The 15,657-nt window shown below is 40.6% G+C and overlaps 1 protein-coding gene across 6 annotated transcripts in view; it reads left to right on the forward strand.

Annotated features, from left to right (window-relative positions):
* TUB (TUB bipartite transcription factor) overlaps nucleotides 1-15,657 on the forward strand; it is a 155,545-nt gene that overhangs the window by 29,517 nt on the left and 110,371 nt on the right. The gene's annotated exons all lie outside the window — the stretch shown is intronic.

Below are 15,657 nucleotides of genomic sequence, written 5' to 3' on the forward strand. Positions count from 1 at the left end.
TCCTGTTTGGTGGCAGGATGCCTTTGTATCTCACAGTGTTTAGCTAAGATAACTACCCATGTAAGCACGAGGATTCATATAGCTGCACTCTCTTATGAGCTCTGCAAACTTAAATAAACACTTTAACATATTCAGGGTTATAGCAGTGCCCTGCTGTGTTCTGTTAGTGACAGCAGAGTGGTTTTGTTTACCAGTGGATTGTTGGTTACGGTGTGTCATCAATGTAATTTAACTCATTTTCTCTGTATAGCAACTTGTGTGTGCTACTTCATTTGCATTAAGCACTGAGACGACCATGGAAATGACCTTTTTTAATGGAAAAAGTACCACATGCTAGTCAAGTTCAATAAACCTAAGCTGGCAAAAGCATCTGCTCTGATTTGATAGTAACAAGAGTTTTACAAATTCAGCGGTAAAATGATCCCACTGCTTTTTTACCTTGGTTATAAAACACATGCATTTAGACATTTGCTAGTAGAGAGAAGCATGAGGAGCTGAAGCATATCTGTTTATGCTCAACTAGGGCATCAAAACAGAGACAACAGTTTCTGAAATACAGCTGGTGTCACCAGGCAGGTGATTGAAATAGGATTTGATGTTGTAGCAAGTAAAGATGTAGGCCTCATTCAACACAGCAATTGAATGTGTTTCTGACCTGGTAGACCTTAAAGCATGTAATTTGGGGTGTTCCTAAATTAGGATTGAAAGACACAGAATACCCAAATGTTGCTGATCTTGATTAAGCAAACAACAATTAGATTTTCAGTATATTGCAGCCTTATTTCAATGTTTTCTAGACAAAAGGCAATATGTGGCTGTCTGTCTCTTCCTATCATTTTGCAGTACCACAAATGCTTATGGCAGGGTATTGTGCAATCAAATGTTTTTAGAGCTGCCCATGCTTTATCATGCTCCTTAAGTTGGTCACAGCTGGACTGGTAAAAGCCTGTGCTTTTCTTGTGAAGCAGCTGGCTGATTGTTTCTTTAGATGCTAAGCAGGTAGAAAATACAAATCTGCTCTGCAAGTAAGCATTTATTTGAGCTTGAATTTTGGGATATAACTCTTTTGTTTGGTTTTATGGCATGAACACAGACACTTTGTATTGCTGATCAGATAGGCATGGGTATTTAACAAGTACAATTTCTGTAGGTAAGAAATGTTTATGGGAAATTATGGGAAAATTTTACAAGAAAATGGACCTAAGTAATCTTTTCATTCTGCATACTGTTAGGCTAATACGAGGGGGGTTGGCTGTAGGGATAAATGGCTTGTATATAAAAGCTCAGGCTTTCAGAATGACTGTATCCTACTTAAGAAATTTTGTGTAGTCTTTTAGGGGATACAAACACAAGAAATAATGTCCTATACCATACCATTCTTTAGAAAAATATTTTAGCAGCAAAAGTTGTTGGAGAAAAGAGTGATTTTGCCAGACCAGGTATTTCTGCACTTCAATGTTGTAGGTTTTCATAGACTTATTGCTTATGCCTTTTAGGAACTGATTTACCTAAAAAAGCTTTCCTCCCTCTATCTTGACTTGATTATATGCTATAAACTTAGAGAAGCTATCCTTGATTCATTGTGAAATAAGTTTAATCAGTTCAGTTCTGTATTTTTATCAAAGACTGAAGTTGGTAAACGAATACAGACAGCATCCAATTATTTTCTGTTTCTGGTTATCTAAGAGGAATTTATGAACTGAGGTGGAAAAAAACTGCTAAGAGGGACCTATTTCGGACAGTGAATATGTCCACCCTTATAACGTGGTGTTGGCACAGTTGTAAAAGAGTGTTTCGAGCTTATATCAGAGATTTGGTCATTGTTGCTGTGTGCGTTTCAGTACTTTCTATTTCTTGAAGCTGTGCAAAGTATAGACAACTGCTCTAGCTGTCGATTATTCCAGTGTTGGTGCTTATGAATCAGCAGTATATTTTTGTGCTCTGAACTCACAGGGCAAAAAGCCTGCCTGAAGTGAGGTCTGCAAGATCTGAGTTTGTTCTTAATGGTTCTTGCAACTTGAACAGGAATGTGGATGGAATTACAAAAGTGTAGTAGTGCTGCATGCAGATGCTTTAGTGTGGAGGTCTGATGTTAGAAGTCAGCATAACAATCAGCATTTTGTTGTCTAACATTGACTGGAAAAACATCCCTTACCAGGAGAGTGGAAGAATGGGAATACATCCTATAGTGTGGTGCTTTGCATTCCTGAGGCAGGAAAGAATTTTCAGAAAAAGTTGGCATGTTTTGGCTTTTTTTTTTTTAATATACTTTATTAAATGTTATGACTTAGAAAACTCCAATTATGAATACATGCAACACTTCAATGTGATTTTATAACTGCACATCAGAGAAACATCTGTCTTTTAATGAATTGTCATTTTCTAGCTGTGGACGTGATTAAGTGGCACTTTATGGAGTCTGATAGTGACTCTGGAAGTTTGCTTGGAGGCTGTCACAGTCAGGCTCTTGAAGGTTTCAGCCTTCTGCTACCTGCCTAACAGTGTGACTGCAGGGGAATTAAGACGGATTTGACCCCACTGAATCTGGTGGTGCAGAAAGAAAGACTGGAAGTGGCTGCTGCCTTGTGCAGGTTTCTAGAGAATAGAAATGATTGATGATGAATAAATGCAGGGCAAGAAGGTGAAGGATAATGTATAGCCACCAGATGAGAAAATGAGAATGGGTATTTTGTATCTGTTTGAATTTTTCTGGTATTTGAATTACAGCCGGCTACACAGAAGGATGCGGCAGGAATGAGAGTAAAGGGAACAAGAAGAGGAGGATCCTAAATAGATATAGACAGGCAAGAAGGCTGACCTAAGGGAGAATGAAACAGAGAGGCTGGAAAAAAAAATGGCAGAGTTTCAGTCAGAACTACTTTCTTATAGGTATTCTCTGATACCTTCCTGCTTATGTTAATTTCTGCAGCAGCTGAGTTAGCTTTGCTCCCTATCTGGTCAAGAGTGTCCATTCTCCTACGTACCCCTAGGTGCAGACCTTGTCCTGCCCCTTCTTCAGTGTAGCAACGCTTGTTTAACTGCCTATTGTGGTGACAAAAGTGGTTACGTTTTCTGGCTGCAAAATTGTAACTGGGGATTAGGGTCCCCCCCCCAATTAAAAAAAACCCAAAAAACTAAAAGGAAGGTACATGAGTCTGTCACCTTAACATGTTTGAAGGTCACTTAAAATTCTCATAACAAAGTAAGCCATTGCAGATATTCAAAACAGCCTTCAGCTCTGTGCGTCTTCACTAGGTAGACTTTTTTAATAGTTTAAAGTTAAAACCTTCCCAATCCAGATAGCCGTCCTTTAGCTATTGTTTTAGAACAACCATTTAAACGTCATATTTTTGCTGACATTGTTGGATTTCTTATCTTAAAATTCCAAATTGACTATTTCCTCAGCTATCAGAACCAAATTGCAGCATTAGAGGCTGTCTCTGTTGGAGCTTAACCCAATATTACTAGCTCAAGAAAGAAGTTATTCTTTTTATCTTTGCCATTTCAGTTGGGATATAAATGTAAAATAGGTTGTATGGGTTTTTTTAAGATTGTAAAATCTTTGGCTTTGGTGAATCAAAACCATGCTTTTATAACATTATGCCTGTCTGAAAGGATGTGGAATTATACACTGAGGTTAGATTTCAGTACTTAGTGAAACTTCCATTTGATATTCCATAAATATCAGAAGTGCTTTTCTTTGGAGAGAGCTGCAGCTGAAATATACTTACAGAAAGTTGCCTTTTAGTTCTTTATGCCAAACAAGGTAATTGAAACCTTTCCTTCCTTCTTCAGTCTGAAAATATTTTCATTAAAACAAATGTCTGCTCTGTTGAGAACTTTGTTATCACAAATGTTCAGAGGTATTGATTCGACCAGGAGAAACACCACCAATTACAATGTTAATCTTACAACCTAGTGCCCTTAATAAATGTAAGTAATGCTATCTGTGTGGCTGTTTAGGAGACTTTATTTCCCCCCTGTAAATGGAGAAAATATTTTTCAAATTCAGATATAGCTGGAGTGAGAATGTGAGCACAGAGCAATGTGGGGCACTACAGGTTGTTTTGATATGTAACATCCTTGTCCCGACTTACTTCCCTTTACTTTTCGGTCTAGTTGCCTTACGCTTTGTATAACTAAATGCCATTTAGATTCTGACCTATTTCTCAGTATCTTCACAGTGGTTTAAGTCATTGTAGAAGATAAGAAACCACACAAATAACATCTTACGGTTCACAGTAATTTTCTGCATCAAGTTTCCACGTGAGCTACTCAGTCAACCAGGAGAATGCTCTACCAAACACAGGGGGAAGCCACTTTATCTAAAATACATGTGCACAAAGGAAGCGAAGCATACATCTGTGACAAAACCAAACTTTATCCCTGGTGGAAACAACAGATGAAATGTTTTTTTAGACAAATGGGACTTAAGGCGGCTATGTACTTTTTAACCACCTCTGAAGGACCTTGGGAGCTTTAATGTCTGGAAGGAAACTGAAAGGTGTAATACATTAAACGTTAATAATAAAAGAGGAGCAGGTGTTTTTCCTCTCTTGGTAATTCATAATTAATGTTTTCAAGGCTGAAGAAGGTAAGGGTTTTGTTTGGCTTTGCTTGGTTTTGGTTTTTCTCTATTTATAACTCAGGGAATTTTAGAGCACAATAAACAATGACTTTTCCATTCTGGTGAGCAAGCTGTTCTGGGCTTTCAAGCTGTAGCTTTTAGCCCATTAGATTGAATCTTCCTGGTGTGATGGGTACTGCAGCCGTCATTCAGTGTTGGCAGCTTGGTGTATCTCCATGCTTAATTAGTCAGTGAAATCAGCTTGAAAGGCAGCAGTTGCCTTGACAGAAGCACTGAGAGAGGTTCGTTGTTATGTGTTGTGTTTTTTATGCAGTGTATGTTTGGCTCCCAAGGGGTGACAGTTGGCTGGAGCCTGAAGCAAAAGAGGTGGAAGAGTGAGTGTTTAGCCAGGAAGTGTGGGAAATGCCCCACAGTAAAGAGCAAACAGGATTTGGTCCTGTTGGCACAAGCCTACTAACCATAGGGCAGTATTTCAAGAGTATATAGGAGCTGGGCAAATTAAAGTCTGGTCTTGCTTTCTGGGCAGCTGAGTGCCTGCTTTTCCTCAGCATACAAAGTAGCTATGAGATAGCACTATAATTACATAAGAATATGACATTTTAAATATTCTCAGTACAGCTCCTGGTCCAGACACCAGCTGGTGCTAGTGGTTGGCTACATGGGGAATGCATTCAAATCATGCATCATTTAGAGTAGGCTGTATCCCATGCCCACCTACTCCTTGGCTGTTTTTCAGGAAAGGCTGGGCTGTCTCAGTCTCCATAAGCTGGATATCAGCTCTGATGACAAGAAGCTATGATAACAGTTTCCTCTCACTGCAGGTAAGGCAAACTGTGTTCTGACCTGCATTAGAAGGAATGTGCCCAAGCAGACCAGAGAGGTGCTTATCCCAACCTACTTGCCACTGGTGAGACAGCACCCCGACTGCTGGATCCAGCTCTAAGACAGGTGACTACTCACTAGCTGTAGCTGTGACTGCAGGCTTTCTGTATTTACATGCTTTGCAGTGGGTATTGTTGCTTGCACTGGGCTGGAAAAGCATGAGATTGTTTTGCAGGTTATGTAAAGGGCTCTGTTTCCTCACTAGCTGTTGTTTTCTGATCTCCATTCCTCACCTGTCTCCCTTCCAAGTGTTCCACAGAGACTTTCAGTCAGACCTCAGAGCTCAAGAGCAAGCTCAGATGGTGCAAACTGTTGCACCTGTTAAAAACAAAAAGGACTCCCTGAGTTTAGTCTGTAGGGAGCCTTTGCTGTTAGTGTGTGGCAGGAGGCACATCTCCGGTGTAAGCATGGCAACAGATACAACAAACACGCTAATTAAAGCAAGTCTTCCAGTGATGTCCCTAAATTGCACTCTCAGGTAACTGACTCTTGTTATACTTTCTCCACAGCATCTCCTCAAATAGAGGACTTCTTTCTGCCTGTGTTTTTCAAGAATTGTTATTTTGTGGCTGACAGATGTTAAATTAGAAATAGGTTTTTATCATGTTCTTGCAGAAGGGAACCTATTACCAAGTCCATTAAGGTGTCTGGAATTTATAGGGCCACTGGACAGGGAGAAATATTTGGGAAGCAGCAAATGGGAGAGAAGAGAGCTACAGATTCCTAAATGAAAGGTCTCAAGAAAGCAGAGCGGAGGAAGCATTGGGTGATGCAGGGAGCTGAGCATTACTAACCAGACATCCTCTACCTCAGATAAATACCTGCTATCCATGTCTGAACACCATCACTCCTTTTCATCATTCCCCATTATTCTAGATGTGTGTTCTATTGAATATGGAAACACAGTACACAATGCTTTTCTTGTCACTCTATTTTGGTTTTTGTTGTCTTGGTTTTTGGGGATTTGGTGGGGTTTTTTAGTATTTTTTTGGTTTATTTTGTTATGGGTGTTTTTTTGTTGTTGTTGTTGTTGTTTTCAGCTTATATAACACCTAAAGCTGGTTAAACTGGGTTTAAACTTCCTGTAAGTCTCAACTGGCAGAAGCAAGAATCAGACTAAGATTATAAAGCTAACGAAACCAGGGATTTACTCTTATTTTGGTAAAGCTCAGGTCTAACTGTAGTGTAATATAACTCCAGTACCATGACCAGTTCCATATTGGGACATCTAAATAGTAGTACTGAGTGCCCGTACACTAAACGACTGCTTAGCACTGGATGTCTTCCTCCTCACAAAGACATTTGTCTCTTACTTTCAATGGGCTTATGCTGGTGAGGTGATAAACATCCTACTTCACCAGGAGTGTGGGATGCTTAGCAGCTGTTAGACTGGTCTCCAACTGTGATACAGTGTCTTTATACACCAGAACATGACTACTCTGTACAGCAGTTTTGGAGCAGTCAGTCACTTCAAGTGCAGTTTGGCTTAAGAGTCTTTGGAGACTAAGAAATACATATGCTCAGGCCCAGATCTGTCCTCAGCCAGTAAGAATGCAGCTGCTTTCAGCTTCATGTGTAGTTATGAGAGATGTCTGACCAATTTGGTGGCCTTTTATGATGGGGCTACAGAACTGATGGACAGCGGTAAAGCAGTTGATGTCATCTACCTGGATTTGTGTAAAGCATTCGACACTGTCCCACACGACATCCTTGTCTCTAAATTGGAGAGACATCAATTTGATGAATGGACCACTCAGTGGATAAAGAACTGGCTGGATGGCCACACACAAAGAGTTGTGGTCAATGGCTCAATGTCCAGCTGGAGACCAGTAACGAGTGGTGTCCCTCAGGGATCGGTGTTGGGACTGGTCTTGTTTAACATCTTCGTCGCTGACATGGACAGTGGGATTGAGTGCGCCCTCAGCAAGTTTGCCGATGACACCAAGCTGTGCGGTTCGGTTGATACGCTGGAGGGAAGGAATGCCATCCAGAGGGACCTTGACACGCTTGTGAGGTGGGCTGATGCCAACCTCATGAAGTTTAACCATGCCAAGTGCAAGGTCCTACACCTGGGTCGGAGCAATCCCAGACACAGCTACAGGCTGGGCAGAGAAGAGATTCAGAGCAGCCCTGCGGAGAAGGACTTGGGGTTGTTGGTCGATGAGAAAATGAGCATGAGTCGGCTTCAGTGTGCACTTGCAGCCCAGAAAGCCAACTGTATCCTGGGCTGCATCAAAAGGAGCATGACCAGCAGGTCAAAGGAGGTGATCCTGCACCTATACTCTGCTCTTGTGAGACCTCACTTGGAGTATTGTGTGCAGTTCTGGTGTCCTCAACATAAAAAGGACATGGATCTGTTGGAACAAGTCCAGAGGAGAGCCACGAGGATGATCAGGGGACTGGAGCACCTCCCATATGAAGATCGGCTGAGAAAGTTGGGACTGTTCAGCCTGGAGAAGAGAAGGCTGCGTGGAGACCTCATAGCAGCCTTCCAGTATCTGAAAGGGGCCTATAAAGATGCTGGGAATGGACTCTTCTTTAGGGACTGTGGTGATAGGACAAGGGGTAATGGGTTAAAACTTAGGGGAAGTTTAGATTGGATATAAGGAGGAAATTCTTTCCTGTTAGGGTGGTGAGGCACTGGATAGGTTGCCCAGGGAGGTTGTGAATGCTCCATTCCTGGCAGTGTTCAAGGCCAGGTTGGACGAAGCCTTGGGTGATATGGTTTAGAGCGAGGTGTCCCTGCCCTTGATGATCTTAAAGTCCTTTCCAACCCTAACTATTCTATGATTCTATGTATAGCTCAAGGACCAATTCAGTTCACCTAAGAACTATTCCCCAACTCAGATTCCTCAAGCCATATAAACTTAGGTGGAATGAATCTCTGTTGTAGCTAATAATCACGAAGCAGCCCTTGATCCTTACCGTGCTTAGTTTTCTGAATCAACCTGTTGCGTTTATTGACATACTTTTTTATTTTCCTACTGCTATGATAAAAATATTAGCTGTGTGAGGTAGGGATTACTGCTCTCCCTTTGTTTTGCCCATAGCCCAACTCAATGGCAACATCACCTAAGTGAAGCTTGCGTGAGTGAGGTTGTCAGTGGCTCTGAAGACACAAGTGGGTTACAGCTGAATTACTGAAGCGTCTGTCTTTTAGTGTCTTTGTCTTGATCCTGTCAAGTATTTTATCAGGTCCTTAAACAATCTAAGTATTCCTGACATGTTGCTAGTCCCAAGTGTTCTTTTCCAACAGGGGTTTGCTACATTACAAGCACATTTCAGCCGCTTGCTTTCTTCAAAAAACCACAGTCGTGCTATTAAGAGCAATAATGTGTTGAAACCTTAAGCAAGAACCTCTTTAGATAAAGCAAGCTCTTAAGTCTCTTCATGACTTGAACACAATTTTACTAATTCATGGTAGAAACACTCAAGTGAAGACAGAGAGCCTAACACCTTATACCAGAAATGATTTGAATAACACCACATACATGAAAGCATCTGGAAGCCTGTGTAGTATAACAGACTGTTCTAAAACAAGGAAGATGGCTTGTGGCAATGCTAGACTTGAGCTAAGAAAAGCTGTGAAACTGTCACAATCAGGCAATAGACATCCTTGAACGTGTGCCTCATAAGAGCAACTGGAAATGACTGCTGTGAAGCCATACGGTTCGATGGCAGCTCGAGTAAATTTTGTTTGCTTGTAATGCAAAAGATGGCCTTCTCACGGTTATAAAGGTTAACACAGGCAGTTCACAGTGAATCAACAAGACAACTGCTAACAGAAGAACAACAAGAATATCCAGAGGAGCAGGGGGCACAATTCCTTTAAAGGATATTTGAGAGGGTAAGCCTGTGTACAGGGAAGAAGAACAACTTGCAGACAGACACCAGGTTTATAAACAGACCTTGGAAACTCCAAACCTGTTGGATTTCCATTACTTGTGTTGTAGCTGAATTGGCTCCTGGAGAAAATGAGTCCCTGTCTCACATGCCCAAACCTAACTGTGTAACGTTCACCTCACAAGAGGAGGCACCTGAAATTATGGCTCTGAGGTAAAACTACTTTTCTCATCTCTTTTGTACAGATTTGACGCCTAATCTTACGGTTTGTAGCAGTTGCCATCTGGGTTTAAACCGCGACGATACTACAGAGCACAGTGTGCCACTGTTGTCACCCTTTGTCAGTGCAAAACTTTTCAGCACAAAAAACCCCTTGGTGTAAAGAACTCATCTTCCCTGCAAAACTCTTTCAGGCCAGGTTTCCCTGTGGCTTGGAGGGGTTCACAGGAACAGTTATCTCCTCTCCCAGATCTAACAATCATCTTTTCCCCTGAGAATCCAATACTTTTTTCAGCCCTGTGTGTTACAGAAGTGCTAAACTCCCATCAAGACTTCTTTTCTAGACAAGCTGAAATAAAAGTGCTCAGTGGGTCACTAGTAATGTAGCCGAAGGTCATTGTGGCAGTACAAAGGGCCAAAGATGACAGAAAAAGCTGTGCAAAAGCTGGAGACACATCATATTTTAGAGCATACATGAATTTGTTTCCCCTTGCTATTATTTAATGCAAATTCAGAAACAGACAGTATTTGTTTGACAGGTGTGCTTCGTTGTCTGTTGTGCTCTGAAAGCGTGGTAAAAGGCAAAGACTTTCCAGCTTTCATCTCTAGCTTTGGCAGAAAGTAATTGAGAAGTGCATTTTGGTAGACTTGAAGCCTGATGCCAGGTGGAATTATAAAACCCAAGACACAGAAGTCACCAAACACCTTTGATGCAGTGTATACTAAAAAGCAAATCTGAGATGAATGGTTGTTGTCCTGTGGGTTGAAATGGTCACTTAATATTCAGATATACATTAGGTTTGGGGAATTTTTGTTGTTTGTTGGTTTGGTTTTTGATTTGCCTTTTTGTGTGCTTTTGTTTGTTTTTAATTTGAACAGAAGGTCTATTTGCAGTTTCTTGTGATTTTAAATATATTTCTAAGTAAGGAAAAATATCTGACTTGGGTTTTAGTTTTGATCTGTGAATCATTTTGAGTATCATAAAGACCTATGGATGACACTGAGGAAAAAAAATATAGATTGGGTTTTGGACTTTAGCGCGTGAAAACAAACACTTTGGGAAGCTTTCAGTAATTGGAAATGGTGTGACTTTAGTTGAAGTTCCCTTTTACTGTAAGGTGAAACACTTTATAATGGCAGTTAAGAAGCTTTACCGGAGGGTATGCAGGAATTTCTTCGGGGCAGCTACACTTTCATGTGCTGAAAGATGAAGAAATTCACTTTCTTGCCTTCAGAATGAGGGACGAGACTTTAGTAACAGCAGCTTCTAAAAGGGGAGAAATATCGCCATCTTGAGGCTACCATTCTGCGTGTTGAGTAAGATAAGGTAATGAGAGAAGTATTAAGCTACAGCTAATTAAAAACATAATATCTGCTCGGAAGGCTGTAATAGAACACAAAAAAAGTTACTGCAATAGCTAAAACTTGATTTTTCTTTAGCTGTAACTTTTTCTTCTAAAGAAAAAAGGCACTGATGAATAGCATTTGTCAGGCTGTCAGAATCCCACTAAAATTGTAATTGTTCTTTAGTTGAATAAAGGAAAAAAGATCTAAGGGATATCTGAAACATATTTCTTAATTTTAAAACAGCATAACTATCACCTGTGCCTTCGTCTAAAAATTCTGCATTCATTTTTACAGGTGTAGCACTACAGTAGATTCAGATTCTTAGTAATTGTTACAATGTCATTTTGTGTGTTTTGACTGTAGAAGTTGATCCTTTTGTGGGAATTGTAACTGTGTGTAAATTCTACTATGCCAAGAACCAAACACACAAAAAACTTGTTAACGTTCTACTTTTATCACCTTGACAGTGATCTATTACATAGATAGGGGTTATTTTCTTAAGGTCTAACCTGAGGAGACAGAGGAATGGAATGTGAAATAAAAGTCTATTCCTAATTATTAACATTATTAAATTAAATGACCCAAGATCTAGGTGAGTGAGTTGAAAACAAATGTTGAATTTTAGCCCTTAAAATGCTTACAATTTTAGCGCAATGTATGCAGGGTTGAAGTCCAACAGAATTTCACAATACTTCAAAGGCAAGCTTTTAGTGCTTGCTTCTAGACTCAACTAAAAGACCATCTGAGAGCAATTTTATAACTCTTTCTTGCATTCTTGACCTGGTCACTGGCTTTCTCATTAACTTAGAACCTGTTGCTGAGTGCCTGTGTTCTACCTGCTTTGCCTGTAAGAGATATGATTTAATATCTGAAATGCATAAATGAGATTCACATTTAATTCTGAATAAGCACACAAAATGGCTTTGCTGTGTAGATACTAGTAATAGTAACTGGCAGGACACTCAGAAGTGTTGGGGAAGGCAGGATGTGCTAGCATTGCTCAGTGCTGGTCCTCTGAGAATCTTCACTGCAGGTCTCAATGTTGGGTAAGTGCTGGCTGCACACCTCTCAAAACCACCTCTGTGGTGCTACTGAGTACTGCTTATGTTAGTTATATCATGGAATCATCTTACTTTAGAAGGAAATTTCTATTTCTGCAGTTAACGGTTGTGTGCATACTTTGTTCTGTGTTTACAGTTTTCTGTTTCTATGGGCTAAACTACAAAAATAGTACCTTGGCTTTGAGACAGTCTATGAGAAAGAATTTGTGGAAATACAGAAAATACAGCAGATTTTACAATGGAACAGCTTTCTTCTTCCCTCTGTTCTGCATCCCTCGGACTTGGACATGTTAACCATAGCAATTTTATTTTTTACTGGGGAATAGACTTTTTCAATGTCCTGTTTATTTTGTTTCCTTGTTTTGGTTTTCTTTTGTTGTTGTTGTTTGTTTAGGTTGGGGTTTTTTTTGTTGTGGGTTGTTTTTTTGGGTTTTTTTTGGTTTTTTTTTTTCTTTCAGAAAGAGGGCAAACATAGTGCTCAAAATAGAAGCTTCAGGAGTGCCTGATTTCTAAAGATTTAGGGTTGGCTTAGGTCAGGGTAGAGGCCTGACGCATCCACTTATTTTTCTGACAGCAGCTAGTAGAAGATGCAAAGGTAACAGTGTGAGAAGCAGCCAAGGATATTTCACCACCCATTTTTCCACTCAGATTATCAAGTCTAACTTTAAAGAGCAACACAGACAATATATTTATCTATATTCACCTACACAAGACTTTTTTGTTGGGTTAAAGAAATAACTCATCCATGCCAACCTTCTGGCATGTAATTCAAAGACAACCCATTTTTACTAGATGGAGGCATTAGCACAAAAATCTGCTATCAGATATGCTAGTGAAGGGTATAAAATATGCATTCTCATTACTGGAACCATTACAAGCCAAGGAAAGGAGGTGGTAACCCTTTAAAATGAGATCAAACCCAACACAAGAAAGAGGCAAACCATTTACATATCTTTCTTTTGCCGTTATTGGTCATACGCTAGCCCTGGCCCCTGAAAGGTACTGAATGGCAGGTGATCCTCAATGTAAACATCCATCCTACAAAAGAGCAGTGCAGGCTGGGCTGTGGCACCAAGTGGCTCTGGGTGCACTGGGGATTGCCCACACGTTGTGGTTTATCCCAGCAGGCAGCTGAACACCACACAGCTGTCTGCTCGCTCCCCCTCAGGGTGAAAAATTTCACCTCTGGGTGAAAATAAAGACAGCTTAATAGGACATAAAAGGAAGGGAAAATACTAATAATGATAAAAGAATTTACAAAACCAGTGTTGCAGACTGCAATTTCTCACCTCCTGCTGACCGATGTCCAGCCAGACCCCACACAGTGGGCACCACTCCCCAGACGATTCCTCACAGTTTTATGGTTCAGCATGATGCCATATGTTATGCAATACCCTTTTGGCTAGTTCAGATCACCTGTCCTGACTGTGTCCTCTCCCAGCTTCTTGTGGCCTCCAGCCTGCTTCCTGGCAGGGCAGATGAGAAGCTGAAAAGTCCTTGATCAGGGTAAGTGCTGCTAAGGAACAACAAAAGCATGGGTGTATTAGCAGCATTGTTCTCATCCTAAATCCAAAACACAGGACTGTACCTGTTACTGTGAGGAAAATTAACTTTATCCCAGCTGAAACCAGGATGCTATGGTCCACAGCAGAGCTCTAATTTTTTTTAAGTATATGATATGAATGCCTGGAAACAGAATGGAGATGCTTTTGAGTAAGAACTATGTCGTTTGAGCTTGTCACCCCAGGTGTAAGGAAGACTCTATGAGTATTTGTCTTAGGAGATACACAACTAAGAGAAGAGCAATGCATGTGCAGGTTGGACTTGGTTTTCCCTTCTAGTCCTCCATTTGGTCCTAGAAATTAGAGTGAAGCAGAACTAGTTTGTGGGAATGAAATAATCGAAACCTCTTATCATTTGTAAGAAAATAAACTAAATGGATATAGCCCTTTGGTTACTCCCATGATCTTGCTTTCTTCTGTGACAGGGGAAATTGTGAGCCCATAACTGTTCTTGGACTGTGCCCTCCAGATGGCAAATACTTTGATTTAGTGCTAAACTGCAGTGTTGGTGGGTCTGAGAATTTATACACTGACAGTAAGGATCTTTAAAAAAACTGAGTTTAAATATATTATTCCAATAATTTTAAATGTTTCAGAGATTATGGTTTTCAAGCTTTCCTCCATAAACCTGGCAGCAGAATGCCTTTATAGGAAAGTGGATCTTTCTAACCAGAAGCTGCTATTTAAGAAAAAAGGTTAAGTATTCTGAGAATCTGGATTAAAATGTCATTGTCCGTGCTTGTGACTTTTATGGATTTTCTCTTTACCTTTAAAGGAACCCACACATACTCCTCATCTATCAGACCAACTCTGCTCTAGTTAAAGCTGCCCCTTCTTTTAGATGTTTTTTTCCATGTTTTGGTCCCCCAGATCAACATTAAGGCACTGCACTGAGGACCAGAGGTTTGGCTTAAGCCTGTAGTCTGTTTCAGACTTCCCTGGCACTGTGGTGAAGTCTTTTAAACACTTAGGGCTAGTCTCAGTGGGGGACAATGATGATGCACTAATGGTGCCCTGAGCAAAGCTTCATTACTGGGCAATGAGGTTTTTGCATACTGTGGTAGCAGAAGGTGCTTTTGTGCCTCAGCTGCTTGTACCTTGGTCTGAGATTCCTATTCCTGACTCCTGGTAAACCAGGTAGTGCTAAGCTCTGCCTTTGTATCTGAAAACATTCCTAGTATGGGGATGTCTTCCTCCTCATGAAAGACAGATGGAAATACAGCTTGTGTACAAAAGAGAGAGACTGGCCTCATGAGAGCATCGGCTGTGAGCAAAAGTAGGAAGGGAGGAAGACACACGAGTGTGCAGCGCTACTGATATTCATTCCAAGTCACTGCGTTTGCATTTTTTTAGTTTTTCTTGCCAAATTATAGATCAAAGACAGGCCTGAATGTGCACGTTAGGAGAAAGCACTCAGATAACTTCTACTTAATTATGTTACAGCCAGTTATTGCATTAAGACATAATTGTCAATTTCATTAGAGTTAATTGTTGCAATTTTAATGTCACTATCAAAGCGAAGCATCCTGGCTGTAAGAAGCAGCACGTTATTTTCTATTGTGTAATGGCCCACATGTTACTACATGCCCAGGATCAAGACTTGGCTGTCTTTCTGAAAGAGAGATCTGATTTAAACACCAGATGATTGGGTTTGGTGCAGCAATTACTGGGTGACACTTCTGTGTCTCTTTGGGCAGGAGATCAGAATGTCTCTCCAGGGCTAGTCTGACTGATGTAAAGCTTAGGTACCCGTGGTGTTTGTTTTCTTTACTGCTTTCTAAGGGAAGCCACTTAGCTGCACTAATGTGGTATTAAGCAGCGAGGCAAACAGCTCCCAAGTCTTTTCATGGGTTAGGAATTGCCTTGGATTTGTGTTCCCAGAGGGTGTGGTGGGGCTGCTTTGCTTTTGTATGGTATCTCGTGTGAGCAGGAGGTAGACTGTTCAAAGTAAGTGTCTTGCACCAAAAGCTGTCACTGGCTCATTGTGTGGAACATCATCATGGCAGTGGTTTGCTTCTTTGGATCAGCATGGGCTTTTCAATGGTTAACAAAAAACCAAACAAACCACGGTAGAAATGAGTGCATGTGTAATTTAGACAGGTCAGTTTAGTTTATTAAATACTCTCATAATTATTTTCAACATTATTGACTCCCC

Source organism: Neopsephotus bourkii, unplaced genomic scaffold (genome assembly GCF_033783945.1).
Source record: "Neopsephotus bourkii isolate Nb327-2 ecotype Australia unplaced genomic scaffold, CSIRO-AGI_Nbou_v1 NB_1792, whole genome shotgun sequence".
NCBI lineage: Eukaryota > Metazoa > Chordata > Aves > Psittaciformes > Psittacidae > Neopsephotus > Neopsephotus bourkii.